This window comes from Tenrec ecaudatus, chromosome X (assembly GCF_050624435.1).
Source record: "Tenrec ecaudatus isolate mTenEca1 chromosome X, mTenEca1.hap1, whole genome shotgun sequence".
Taxonomy (NCBI): Eukaryota; Metazoa; Chordata; class Mammalia; order Afrosoricida; family Tenrecidae; genus Tenrec; species Tenrec ecaudatus.
Window position 1 is genome coordinate 163842805 of NC_134548.1, and position 12314 is coordinate 163855118.

The window sequence follows — 12314 nt, forward strand, 5'->3', positions numbered from 1 at the left end:
TGGGATCAATGCAGGCCTTGACAGATGAGCTGCAGGTCTTGAGGAATTTGAGGAGGGATGGGCGCATGGGGGGGGGGAACAGTGTGCCCTGACGGTGGAGGGGCAGACCTTGAGAAGAAAGGCAAACTCTCTGTAGGACAGTGGTGGATGAGGATGAATGGGGAAATGAAGCTGTTGCTGCCCCAGAAGTACAAAGGACATCTATGCTCTTTTCAAAACATTATAAGGAACAAATGTGCCTGACACGACGGATGGATTGTGATAAGAGTTGTACGCAATGACCAAGACATACATGAAGGAGAAAGTGAAAGCCCACATAATGACATATGTATGTCTTTCTAGATCGCCCCCACCCTTCCTGTTAGGTGCCATGGCGTCCGCTCCACTCATAGCAATGCCACATACAATAGAAGCAAACACTGCCCGGTCACGTCCCATCCCCACAATCACTGCTATGTTTCAGCCACTGTGTCGATCCATCTGACCAAGCACCTTCTACTTTACAGACCCTAATTGCTTGTCTGAGGACTGGTCTGTGCTGCCGACAGGTCCTGAGTATGTAAGAGGGAACCTCACCATCCTTACCTGTAAGAAGCATTCTGACTGTACTTGCTCCAAGACAAAAATGTGTTTGTTCTCTTGCCAGTCCATGGAACTTTCAATAATCTTCATCACCATCACAGTTCAAGTGCACCGGTTCTTCTGCAGTCTTCTTGATTCAATGTCCAACTTTCACATCCATAGGAGGTAACTGGAAAGATCGTCTCTTGGGTCAGGAACACCATAGTTCGCAAAGTGACATTCTTGCTCATCGACACGTCACTTTTTTAAAAAATGCATTTTTTAGGGGGAGGGGCTCTTACAGCTCTTTTAAATTTTTTTTATTTAAATCGTTTTATTGGGGGCTCATACAACTCATCACAATCGATACATCCATCCATTATGTCCAGCACATTTGTACACTTGTTGCCCTCATCATTCCCAAAACATTTGCTTTCTAATTGAGCCCTTGGTCATCAACACTTTAAAAAGGTCTTATGCCATAGATTTGCCCCATGCAGTGTGTCATTGAATTTTTTGACTGCTGCTTCCATGAACATTGATTATGGATCCAAGCAAAATAAAATCCTTGACAACTTCAATCTTTTCGGTGCACATACCATTATTACACACACACACACACACACGTGAAATATAGTTATGTTGACTTTTGCCTTTTTAACGCAAATTGTTCCATGCTTTTTCACTTAATAGACCTTGGCCACATTTCCACCTAAGTATATCCAGATCTACCCCGCTCTTTTGCACAGCGGTACAATGCATCAGTGTCTGCCTGTGGTTCACAGGGGCCCTGGTGGCATAGTCCACAAGGCCAGCAGTCTGGAAAGACGGGGTTTTCTACTCCCATAAAAAAAATGACAGACTAGTGGGGGGGGGATGACAGACTCGGAGACACACAGGGGCCATTCTACCTTGTCCTACAGGGTCACTATGAGTTGACATTGACTCAATGGCAGTGAGTTTAGTATGGTTATTGCTTTTTATCTGAGAGACCCAAGTTCAATTCCCAGGCAATGCACCTAAAGCACAGTCACCACCCATCGTCATTGACAGCTTGCATGTTACTATGGGGCTGAATAGGTTCAGTGCAGCTTCCAGAGTAAGATGGACTAGAAAGAAAGGCCTGTCAATCCACTTGGGCCAACTTAATAACTAACAATAACACTATGAGGGACCGTCAACAAGTTCATGGCAAAATGGATTGCAGAGACAATAGAATTTTCCAACAACTTTTTTGAAGCTACCTCTTATGTAATTTCTTCCATATAATTTTTAATTTATTACCTTTGGGGGTGGATATTTAGGTTGACCCCAACTTTCCCAAGTAAAAATGAACCATGAATACCACTGGACATATGTGGTTGCACACCTGCCCAGGCATTTCTATTGGCTCAAATCATGTAAGTTGAATTACACTTGATCTTAGCCAAAAGGTGGAGAAGTGATGTCGGATTACAATTTCAAAACTCACTGCTATCGAGTCAATTCCAACTTCCCCTGTTGGTTTCCAAGACTGTAAACTTTTATGGGAGGAGAAGTCCTCCTCTTTCTCCCAAGGAGTAGCTAGTGGGTTTGAACGACTGACCTTGTGGTAAGCAGCTCAATGTATAGCCCACCATGCCATGCAGGGCTCCTATCCCGGGTTGTTAGGCATTGCCAAATGTTCTACCAAAGAGGCATTCCCACCCCCAATGCATAAGGCTTCTGCTTCCTCTAGGCGTCCCCCCCCCCCCAGAACACTGACCATCCCTATCAGTGTTTCAGTTTTGCTGGGCTAAGATGGTCTTTTGTGGTGGTGTCAATTATCCATTCGATATTTGTTCTTCTCTAGATTTTCTTCGGATTGCCTTTTCCATATTTTTGGTTGCTTGTCCAATTAAAATTATAGGTGGAGTAGGGTGTTAAAAGGGAGATGCTGCCAAGGAGTCCAGGGGGGGAAAAGGTTTGAAAACTGACTGGTAGCAATTGTACAATTCTGTTTGATGTGATTGAACTATGGAATGATGTGTTAACACCCAATTAATAATAACTTTAAAATATGAATGTCCCTGAATTAGTTTCTCCAGTCAACCTGGACTAACACATAATGTGTTCTAGTTTTGAATATTTTCTGCTTTCTGTTTGAACTGAGACATCGGTTTAATTTTGTTGTTGATGGAATTGTTTACTTATTTGCTTGTTTGGTATGATTTTCTTTAGATGAACACCAGGATATATAAATCGATAGAGATAGTAACTAGATTAATGGTGTCTTAGGGTTATGATAGGGGAGGTTGAGAGATAATGGGGAGCTAACAACAATGGAGATAAAAATGAAGAAATTAACTGAAAATTGATTGTGATAATGATTATACAATTCTTTTTTTAATATAGTACATGAATTACCTGTCAATAAAATAGTTAAAAATATAAAAAATAAAATACAATGATTGGGAAGAAGAAGGCATTGAGGAAGACTGTGGGTCTCCTCTCTGTTGCATTTGCTCTTCTTCTAACCCTGAAGGTGGTCACTTTGGGATCAACCCTCATTCACATAACAAAAGAAACCCCCTTCTTCTGAGCCGGATCCTATATACAAGTCTTTATACATTTGGGGCTGCTATCAGCAGAACCCCTTTCTCCCTAAGAAGTCTAGAGATTCCAGAGCAAACGTGATTGAGATCCGGGGATCGTAGGATGGGCATGGTTTGAGGACAGACTCTATCCCTTCCTCCTGTGGCTGCATCCCCTACTCCAGCATCGTGCTTTCCTTCGAGGGCTCGCCAGGATGGCAGGGTGAATGGAATGAACTCGATGGGAAGTGAAATGTTCAGGAGTCTTCAGCCCGACAGCTGCATAGAGCCTTCTCACTCTGCACTGAGTGTCAGACGGGCACATGGAATGGTGTTTCAGGCTGGCTTCTCTAGGGAAGCAAAACTAGTAAAGGACAGATGAAAGATATATTATTAGCTAGATCGATTCTCTCAAGACAATTGGCTCGCATCGCTGTAGAGGCCGGCGAGTCCCACATCCATGGGTTGGATGGCAGGCTGGGGGCGTCTGCTGACTAACATAGCTGACAAAACTAAAGGCTGATGGCAGGTTCACAAGCTGAGAGGCCAACTAATCCAAAGTCAGCAGGTAAGACTGCAGGATGCTGACTCAAATTTCCCAAAACAGGTTAGATGATGATGAGACAAATACATGATCCAAATGGAGCAATAAGCTAGAGACGTTGCCCAAACATCTGTACACACAGATGCTTCAAAGCATGCATGGAAATGCAGATTTTAAAATTAATGGAATATTCTCACGAATTTTTAAGCCCTTAGAGGGGGAAGTGAATTATTTCATGTGAATCTTCTAGCCAAAGTCTCTAATTCCCACCAAATGACCTTTCCCTGCATGAGTCTGATAAGAAGATGGGGAAATGTGGTAGGAGTAACCTGTGAGGAATTGTGAACAGGGGTCCCTGCCCATGCCATCCTGCAGGGTATAAAATTAGCCCTCTGGGGAGGAGGAAGTGAAATTTCATCATTAGTGAGAGCCAGGAGTGACACCTGTCTTCTGGACCCGAAATCTCTGTGCAGTGAACCCCCTGGATCCAGATGACAGCTATACATACCATCAGAGAAGCAGCAGCAGAACCAGGAGCCAGAGCATGGAACAACATGATGGACTCCCCAACCCCTGGAGCAAATAAAGCTGAGGGCTTTTGTGGCAGAGGCTTGCTTGTGGAGTGGGGTGCCTCCTGGCACTTAATTGAGGGCTTGCTGATCTATAGACGTGCAGCTGAGTGCCTTCAGGCTGAGGCTTACTGGAGTGGGTTGTCTTTCTCCATAATTCAGGGAGTGGCTTTGGCTGACTCATGGAGCTAGAGGTGAGTATCTTCAAGTTGAGGCTTACAGCAGAATGCTCTACCCTTTTGGGTATTTATCAGCAAACCTGAATGAACATTGTAACATTTCCTGATAAACAACTATCCTGAGCATGTCTCACTGACATTACGATTTATGAACTTCCTTAATAAAAATATTTAATAAAACCTTTATCATAATTTTTGTCTGAGTTCTGTGTATGGATATTAGAGCCCAGAGAAGTAAGTCTGAGAACACTGATTAAGACAACACAGCCCCCTCATTTAACTGATTGGCTGCTCATAGCAGATTTCATCATTAAAGTGATTACATTATAACAGATACCATTTCAGAGGGGACTACCCCATTACATCACGGCCACACTACACCATAGCTGCCAAACCTCTGAAAATTGTGGCCCAGCCTATTGGCACACAGCCTTAACCATCACAAATGATTTTTCAGAAGGAGTCTGATGTAGCTGTGGCTGCCACCAAATGTGCTGGGCACCTAGCGCACTGCTCCCAGGAGTGCTTTCAAGCTGTCTGGACAGCACTTGGGTGCTGATCTCCAGTGGCTTAGCGAGTGTGGACAGAGCTGAGCCCAGGGTGGCCTTCCTAGGGATTAAAGCTTCCGGGGATTAAAAAGAAATGGGATCACCCCCAGGATCCGATCCTATTTTCTTTCTCAGAAATACAAACAAGACCTGTGGAACTGGAGGAGCAAGGGCCAGCCTTGACCTTGGCTAAGCACCTGCTCTGGACGCCACATGGGTTGAAAGACGATTATCTCATGACCGAAGAGATTAGTCACAATCCCACTTGCTTCTTGACCTCGGGCCTCATTCCCTGAACAATCTTTTCCATTTATTTTCTTTCTAAGCCCTGGACTTTTTCTTCATGACATTCTTCTATTCGGTCTGTTTAGGTGGGCTAGGCACCGCACTGCAGGCAGTAAAGAATTTCTCAAATTCTCCACTAGGGGGTCTCTGAAGTTCTGGTATTTGAGAGCATGGATTCAAAGAGGTGATGTGCACTCAAATATGCTGTAAAACAAAAACTAGAGTGATGCAGTGGTTCAGTGCTTGGCTGTTAATCAAAAGATTGGCAGTTCAAACCCACAAGCCTCGCTGTGAGAGAAAGGTGTGACAGGCCATTTGCTCCTATAAAATCTCCCAATGGAATGATATGATACATGCACTAACTCCCAATTAGCAATACATTTAAAAGCAACACACACAAAAAAATCTCTCAGAACCAAACTCACTGCCATTGAGTCAATTCTGACTCATTCCCTACGACACATTAGGGCTGCCCCTGTGGGTTTCCTAAACTGTGAATCTGTACAGGAGTGAGGAGCCTTGTCTTTTCGGACTGCTGACCTTGTGGTTTACAGCACTATGCTGCCGGGGCTCCTTTCCCATAAAGACCACAGCCTCCCAAACCCTATTGGGCAGTTTTACTGGGCCCTCTAGGGTTGCTATGAGTCAGAATCTACTCAGACACACAACAACAACAACAACAAAACTTAGCTTCAGACAAAATCGGGACCTAACCAGGTCCTTGGAATCCTTGCCCTCTCAGTGGGTGAGTGATCCTGGGAAGGATGCTGCTCCATCCCTGAGGTCCATATTTACAAAGCAGAGGCATTATTTGGTCATATTACCTAAGGCACTTTTCACTCAATCTATTGCAAGCATCGCAGGAGGATAAAAAGCAATCTTTTCCTTCACCATCCACTATTCTTCCAATTCCCCTGCAACTTAAATGTCCCTTGGATTGTCACAAAGCAAGGCTCACACTCAAGTTCATATGATTTCTCACATATGTGTCATCTTTCCCTTACACATGCACAAAGAAAGAAAACACAAAGCCCACTAAGGCAGGCGGAACAAAAAAGTTTTAAAGCATCTTCATTCCCGTGATGAAAGGAAATTGGTTGCTTTGGAATAATAATAATTAAAAAACCCCTGAAAAGTAGCCCATTGGGTGGCAGTGTAGAATTGTACAACCACTATGGAAATCAGTATGGCACTTCCTTGAATAAATACAAATCCAATAACCTTAAGATCCTGTGATCTCTCTACTGGGTATATACCCTAAAGAAATAAAGAATACAACACAAACAAGCATGTGCGCACCTATGTTTATTGCAGTAATGTCTATAGGAGCAAGAACATGGAAACAACACAGAACTCTTATTTTAGAGGAATGGATAAGCAAACAGGTACAATGGAATATCCTGTAAGCCCTGCTCCCCAATAAAAAACAAGGATGAATCTCTTACACACCACGAGACATGGGGGAAAAAACAGAAAGCATTATGCTTATAAAGAAAACATTTTCATGACACCATTATTATAATGAAAACCAAATTCTTAAACATGCATATGTGCATAAGAAAGCATTTTATATACACGAGCAATTGAATATTGAAAAACATCCCAGCCCAGTCCAGATCAAGTCCTATATTAGCCCATATGTCCGATACCACTCTATAAAGTCCTCTTCAGACTCACAAAACACATTCAAGGCCACCAAATGCAGAAAGACCACAGGCCAGTGGGTGGGAAGTCTTGTGGATCCAATGGCGTTGTAAGCATCTCAGTACTGGCAGGCATCTCCATGTGGCTCCCCCAGCTCCAGGATGCTATCATACCTCCATATGGCTTGTCAATGGAAATATCTCACAGGGAATGAACCTGTGTCCCTCCTCCAGCGAACAATTTATTGCCTCAGCGCCTCCGAATGAGGTCACCAAGCTGCGACCTGATTGACAGACTAAACCCCACCCCTTCACTCTTAAGTCTCAAATTGACAAGTTTATATAATGACCAATTGTTTTACACCAAAAGGTAAGACTTTGAAGACAAAAAGGAGGCCAGGAACCGGGGTGGAGACAGAGAGGGCAGAGATAGGAAATTACACAGGGAGGGAAGAAGGATGGAAGAGGAAAAAGAAGAACCATATGTGGACGCCATAACAAGATGGCGCTGGACCGCGCCCTTATCTTCAGGGTTAGTGATAACAAGTTATGCCACGCATGCGCTCAGTCTGGACTTTGACGCAGGAGAGCTTTGCGCCTATCTGAGAGAGCCCCGTCACCCCGAAGCATATATAAGCCAGGGTTTTTAGCCTGCCCGGGGTCTTCCATAGCTGACCTCGGATCTAGAGGCAGCTCTCAATAAACTCCGCTTATCACGCTATCAGAAGGATCCTGGTCAATTTGTCTCGTCGTGTGTCGCGTTCATCCTCTTATCTTCCGCCGTGGGAGGGTCGCGCGTGACAGCTGGTGCCGAAAACCCGGGATTTCGAGTCCTTAACAAGGCGACGAGACGGTTGAGTGGAGACCCCCGAAAGGGAGGATTCAGAACTGATCAGCGCTGCGGAGAGGGTGAGTTCTGCAAGGCCACTGCTGTGTGAATGTTTATCCGCTACGGCTGCGGCGGCCTTGGCTGAGTGTGGGAGAGAGTGCTGCTTCTGCTTTCGGTTTAGACCGAGAAGAAAATCCTGTGCTTAAGTCCCGTGTAGATAAACGGGCGACATGGGAAATGTTCCAATAAAACAGATGGTTAAAACTTTGCAGCAAATCTTGCTAGCTCGTAAACTGAAGATATCAGAAGGCACGCTTAGCAAATTTGTGAGGGAAATAGACCAGATTGCACCATGGTTTCTAACAACGGGCTCTCTGACTGTCCCATGTTGGGACAAGTTGGGAAGAGACATTGATCGAGCAAAAGAAGAGGGACAGATAAGACCGGGCACGAGACCGGTCTGGAAACTAGTTAGAAGTTGCTTAGTGGACGAAGCTTGTGCAGAAGTGATACGTCAGGGGCAGCATGAGTGGATTGACTTTCAAGACAGCATGTCAGAAGCAGGACAGGAACACACCCGAGGAAACAGGACGTCCGAAAAGGACGATCCGGGAATAGATCGATCTAAAAGGAAAAAACACAGGAGCTCAAAATTGGAGACAAATACGGAGTCAGAGGAAACCTCCATGACCGGCTCGGAATCAGAGACCGGAGAGGAAACGGAGACAAAACAGCCAAAAACAGGAGGGACCACAAGAGAGAGGCGGGCTGCCGCGCGGGCACGGAAGGAAGCCCCTACTGAGATTAAGCTTAAAGACAAATCCAAAGTGCCAGGAAGTATTTATCCCTGGAAGGAATTAGGGGCTTTAGGCCTTACCGAAAGTGATGAGGAGGAATTGGAGGAGGCGGCGGCTGCATATGACAGAGGGAGGTACGATGAGTTTGCTGCTATTAAGTCTATACCTCCGGCACCTCAGATACCTCCCCCCTATAGCTCAGGGGGACAAAATTATTCTCTTTTGACGCCGAAGAGCCAATGGATGCTTAGTCAGATGTTCCCGGTTTTTGAAAATGCCAACCAACAGCGATATCATGAACCTTTAGATTATAAAATTGTCAAGGAATTGGCCGAGGCAGTAAGATCTTACGGAGTCAATGCTAATTACACACAATCTTTAATAGATCGTGTCTGTGCGCATTGTATGACTCCTACTGACTGGTGTTCAGTCACCAAGGCGGTCCTAACCACAGGACAGTACCTAGAGTGGAAGTCTATGTGGATGGAAAACAGCATGACCCAAGCAAGACAAAATGCAGCCAGGGGCATGCCTCAGCAGGCTTGGACATATGAGATGCTAACAGGAAATGGTCAATGGGTAAACAATCAGACAGGTTACCCTATAGATGTATACCAACAAATTAATTTAGCCGCCGGAAAGGCCTTGAAAGCGCTGCCCAATAGGGGAGAAGTAAGAGGGAACCTTACAAAAATAATACAAGACCCTACGGAGCCATTTTCAGATTTTGTGGCTAGAATGCTAGAAGCAGCAGGAAAAATTGTGGGGAGTGGTGAGAACCTGGCCTATACCCATCCAGTAAATAGACAAGCCCCAGTTCTCCCAGTATTTTTTGCTCAAAAATGTGATAGATTGGGAGTCCCTTGTAGTCCTCCTGTGAGTAAAGTATCAAAATTTTATAATGTCACAAATTTTACTTTAGTTAATAGCTTATGTTTCCATATCGTAAAAAATTCTTCCAGTAATCAGTGCATAAATTTGAGAAAGATAAATGTTACAACATGGCTTGATCCTGAAGTTACCCCAGGGTCGACTGTCAAGGTAGAGGTCGATCAAGAAGGCGAGATGATTTTTAGTGGCTCGCCCCCAGCCCCGCAACTAGGCGAATGGTCGACACCAGCAACTCCGCCGGTGACGCGTGTCGAGACATATGTCTGGCAAGAAGAATTGCTGGCACCAGTAGAGACGGGCGAAGAACATGAGGAAAGAACTCGATGCAATGGTACTCTGGAAAGAGTGAGGGTATTCCCTCCCTGTCGTCCTAGAGAAAGATTTCCACCAGAGTTTGAAAACTGTGACCCAGGGGTACAGGATAAATTGTATTTATCTAAACTAAACCTCAATTTTTCCCCAAAATTATATAACAGCACCCAGAATGTGAGCAAGAATACATGGCCGTGGCATCAGTGGATTCTAAATAACAGATTGAATGCTGCCACTATTATGTCCCCTTTTGCTGGCTTGTTGGGAAGCGTCATACGTCTCAAAAGAGCTAATGTAGTTATTGTGGGAAATATGGCAAACGTTAGTGAAGGCTTGAGTTATAGCCATAATTACATTTATGATTATAATCCAGTTTGCGTAAAAAGTCCTTTTTTATTTTTAGTTTTTAATGATACATGTATTATAAATGATGTTGTTAATTGCAATAGTAGTAAATGTAGATGTAAAATTAGAGAGTGTTGGTCTGGAAACCGAACGCATAATGCTATGGTCATTCGCATTCCCACCTTAGTTCCTATACCTGTGGAAGCGGATCCGAATCAATTCCCTATTACTACTCTATTGAGACATAAAAGAGATTTTGGCATAACAGCTGCAATTGTTACAGCAATAGCGATATCAGCAACAGCGGCCGTAACTGCGGGTATCGCTATGGCCAATCAAGTGCAGACAGCTAAAGTTATAAATGAAGTTGTGGAAAAAACCGCGGATGCACTAATGGAAGCCCGCAATGCCCAAGCTCATTCAGCGGCGGGAATAATTCTGTTGAATCAAAAAACGGATTTATTGCAACAAGAAATTGAGCAACTTACCAGCTTGGTACAACTGAGCTGTGTATTATCAACACCTGCGGTTTGTGTCACCCCTATTGTATATAATGAATCAAGCAGCATTATTAAAAACATTTCAGATTTTTTGACAGGCCAATGGAGTGAAGAGCTGGAAGCGATACAGGACCAGATGTTGTTGAAGATTTTGAAATTGAATGGCACACGTACTAAGCCTATCACGCTTGGAGATTACACCTCTTGGTTGTCCTCTGCTTTTTCCTATTTCAAGGAGTGGGTGGGAACATTTTTATTTTTGGGCTTAATCTGCTTCGGTGGCATAATTCTTCTCTGGATGATTTGCAAGCTCAAGCGCAATCAGGCTAGCAAAAAGCGTGTGATATTACAAGCCCTCATGGCTCTTGAAAAGGGCGAGCAGCCAGAGATTTGGCTTTCCCTCCTCAAGCGCTAGACCATGCGCAAGCTGAGTCCGCAGCCAAAGACGGGAAAGACCAGTGGGACATGGTACCAACCTAAGACAGGAGCCTGCCGCTAGAGGGCAGGAGTTCCGATGACGGGTAAGGACCATGTGGCATGCTAGGTCACCTAAGACAGGCGGGATTCCAAAATCTTATTATATAAAAAGGGAGGAGATGTGGACGCCATTACAAGATGGCGCTGGACCGCGCCCTTATCTTCAGGGTTAGTGATAACAAGTTATGCCACGCATGCGCTCAGTCTGGACTTTGACGCAGGAGAGCTTTGCGCCTATCTGAGAGAGCCCCGTCACCCCGAAGCATATATAAGCCAGGGTTTTTAGCCTGCCCGGGGTCTTCCATAGCTGACCTCGGATCTAGAGGCAGCTCTCAATAAACTCCGCTTATCACGCTATCAGAAGGATCCTGGTCAATTTGTCTCGTCGTGTGTCGCGTTCATCCTCTTATCTTCCGCCGTGGGAGGGTCGCGCGTGACAACCATATTTATGGAAACGTTTAAAAGGATAGTATTATGGTTTCATTTATTGGAATGGGATATGCAACTAACTACATAGAATATGCTCCTTTAAAATCCAAAATAAAAATAATAAAATGAGAGATCAGTTTTACAGCCTTAATCAATGCTTCATATTCCTTATCCCTTGCTTGTAACTATTTGGTATGCGTGGCTAAGGCAGGAGGGCAAGCAAAACTGAACTGGAATTGGAGTCTCTAGTAATCTGAAAGTTCATTTAAAACATTTTTGAAAGAAATGTATCATTCCTCCTCTCCATAGTCCAACCCCACCCTAGCACTCCAGCCTACTCTTCCACAGCCCTAGTCCTAATTCTCTCACGGCTCTGCTTCCCCATGGTCAAGCCTAGCTTCAATAGCCTACCCTGCTGCTCCAGAATCCCCCTGTTGAGTGAAGCACAGCTTCTTCTCCAGGAAGCAACACCCCTCCCTGCTACACATCTCCGCCTCCTCCCCATAGCCCCGCCCCTCAATACACCCCAGAGGTCCTCAAGAGAGCCCACGTCATCCAAGCCCCTCCTCTTGGTACCCATGCCTTTCAGTATGTGACAGTCCCTCCTCCCCATGAACCCATGCCTCCATACATCACAGCTCTTCCACGTAGCTCCATGTGGAAACCACCTTCTCTTCCTTCTCCTCCTCCTCCGTGTAGCCACTCCCCTCAGTAGTTCAAGCACCCTCCATCCCTCAGCCCCACCACACAGCAAATCACAGCTGCTCCTCCCCACAGCCGCACCTCTCAGTAAAACAGCTCCCCACAGCCCAACCCCTCCTCCTCAAAAACCACTCATCTGCACCTTTTCCTG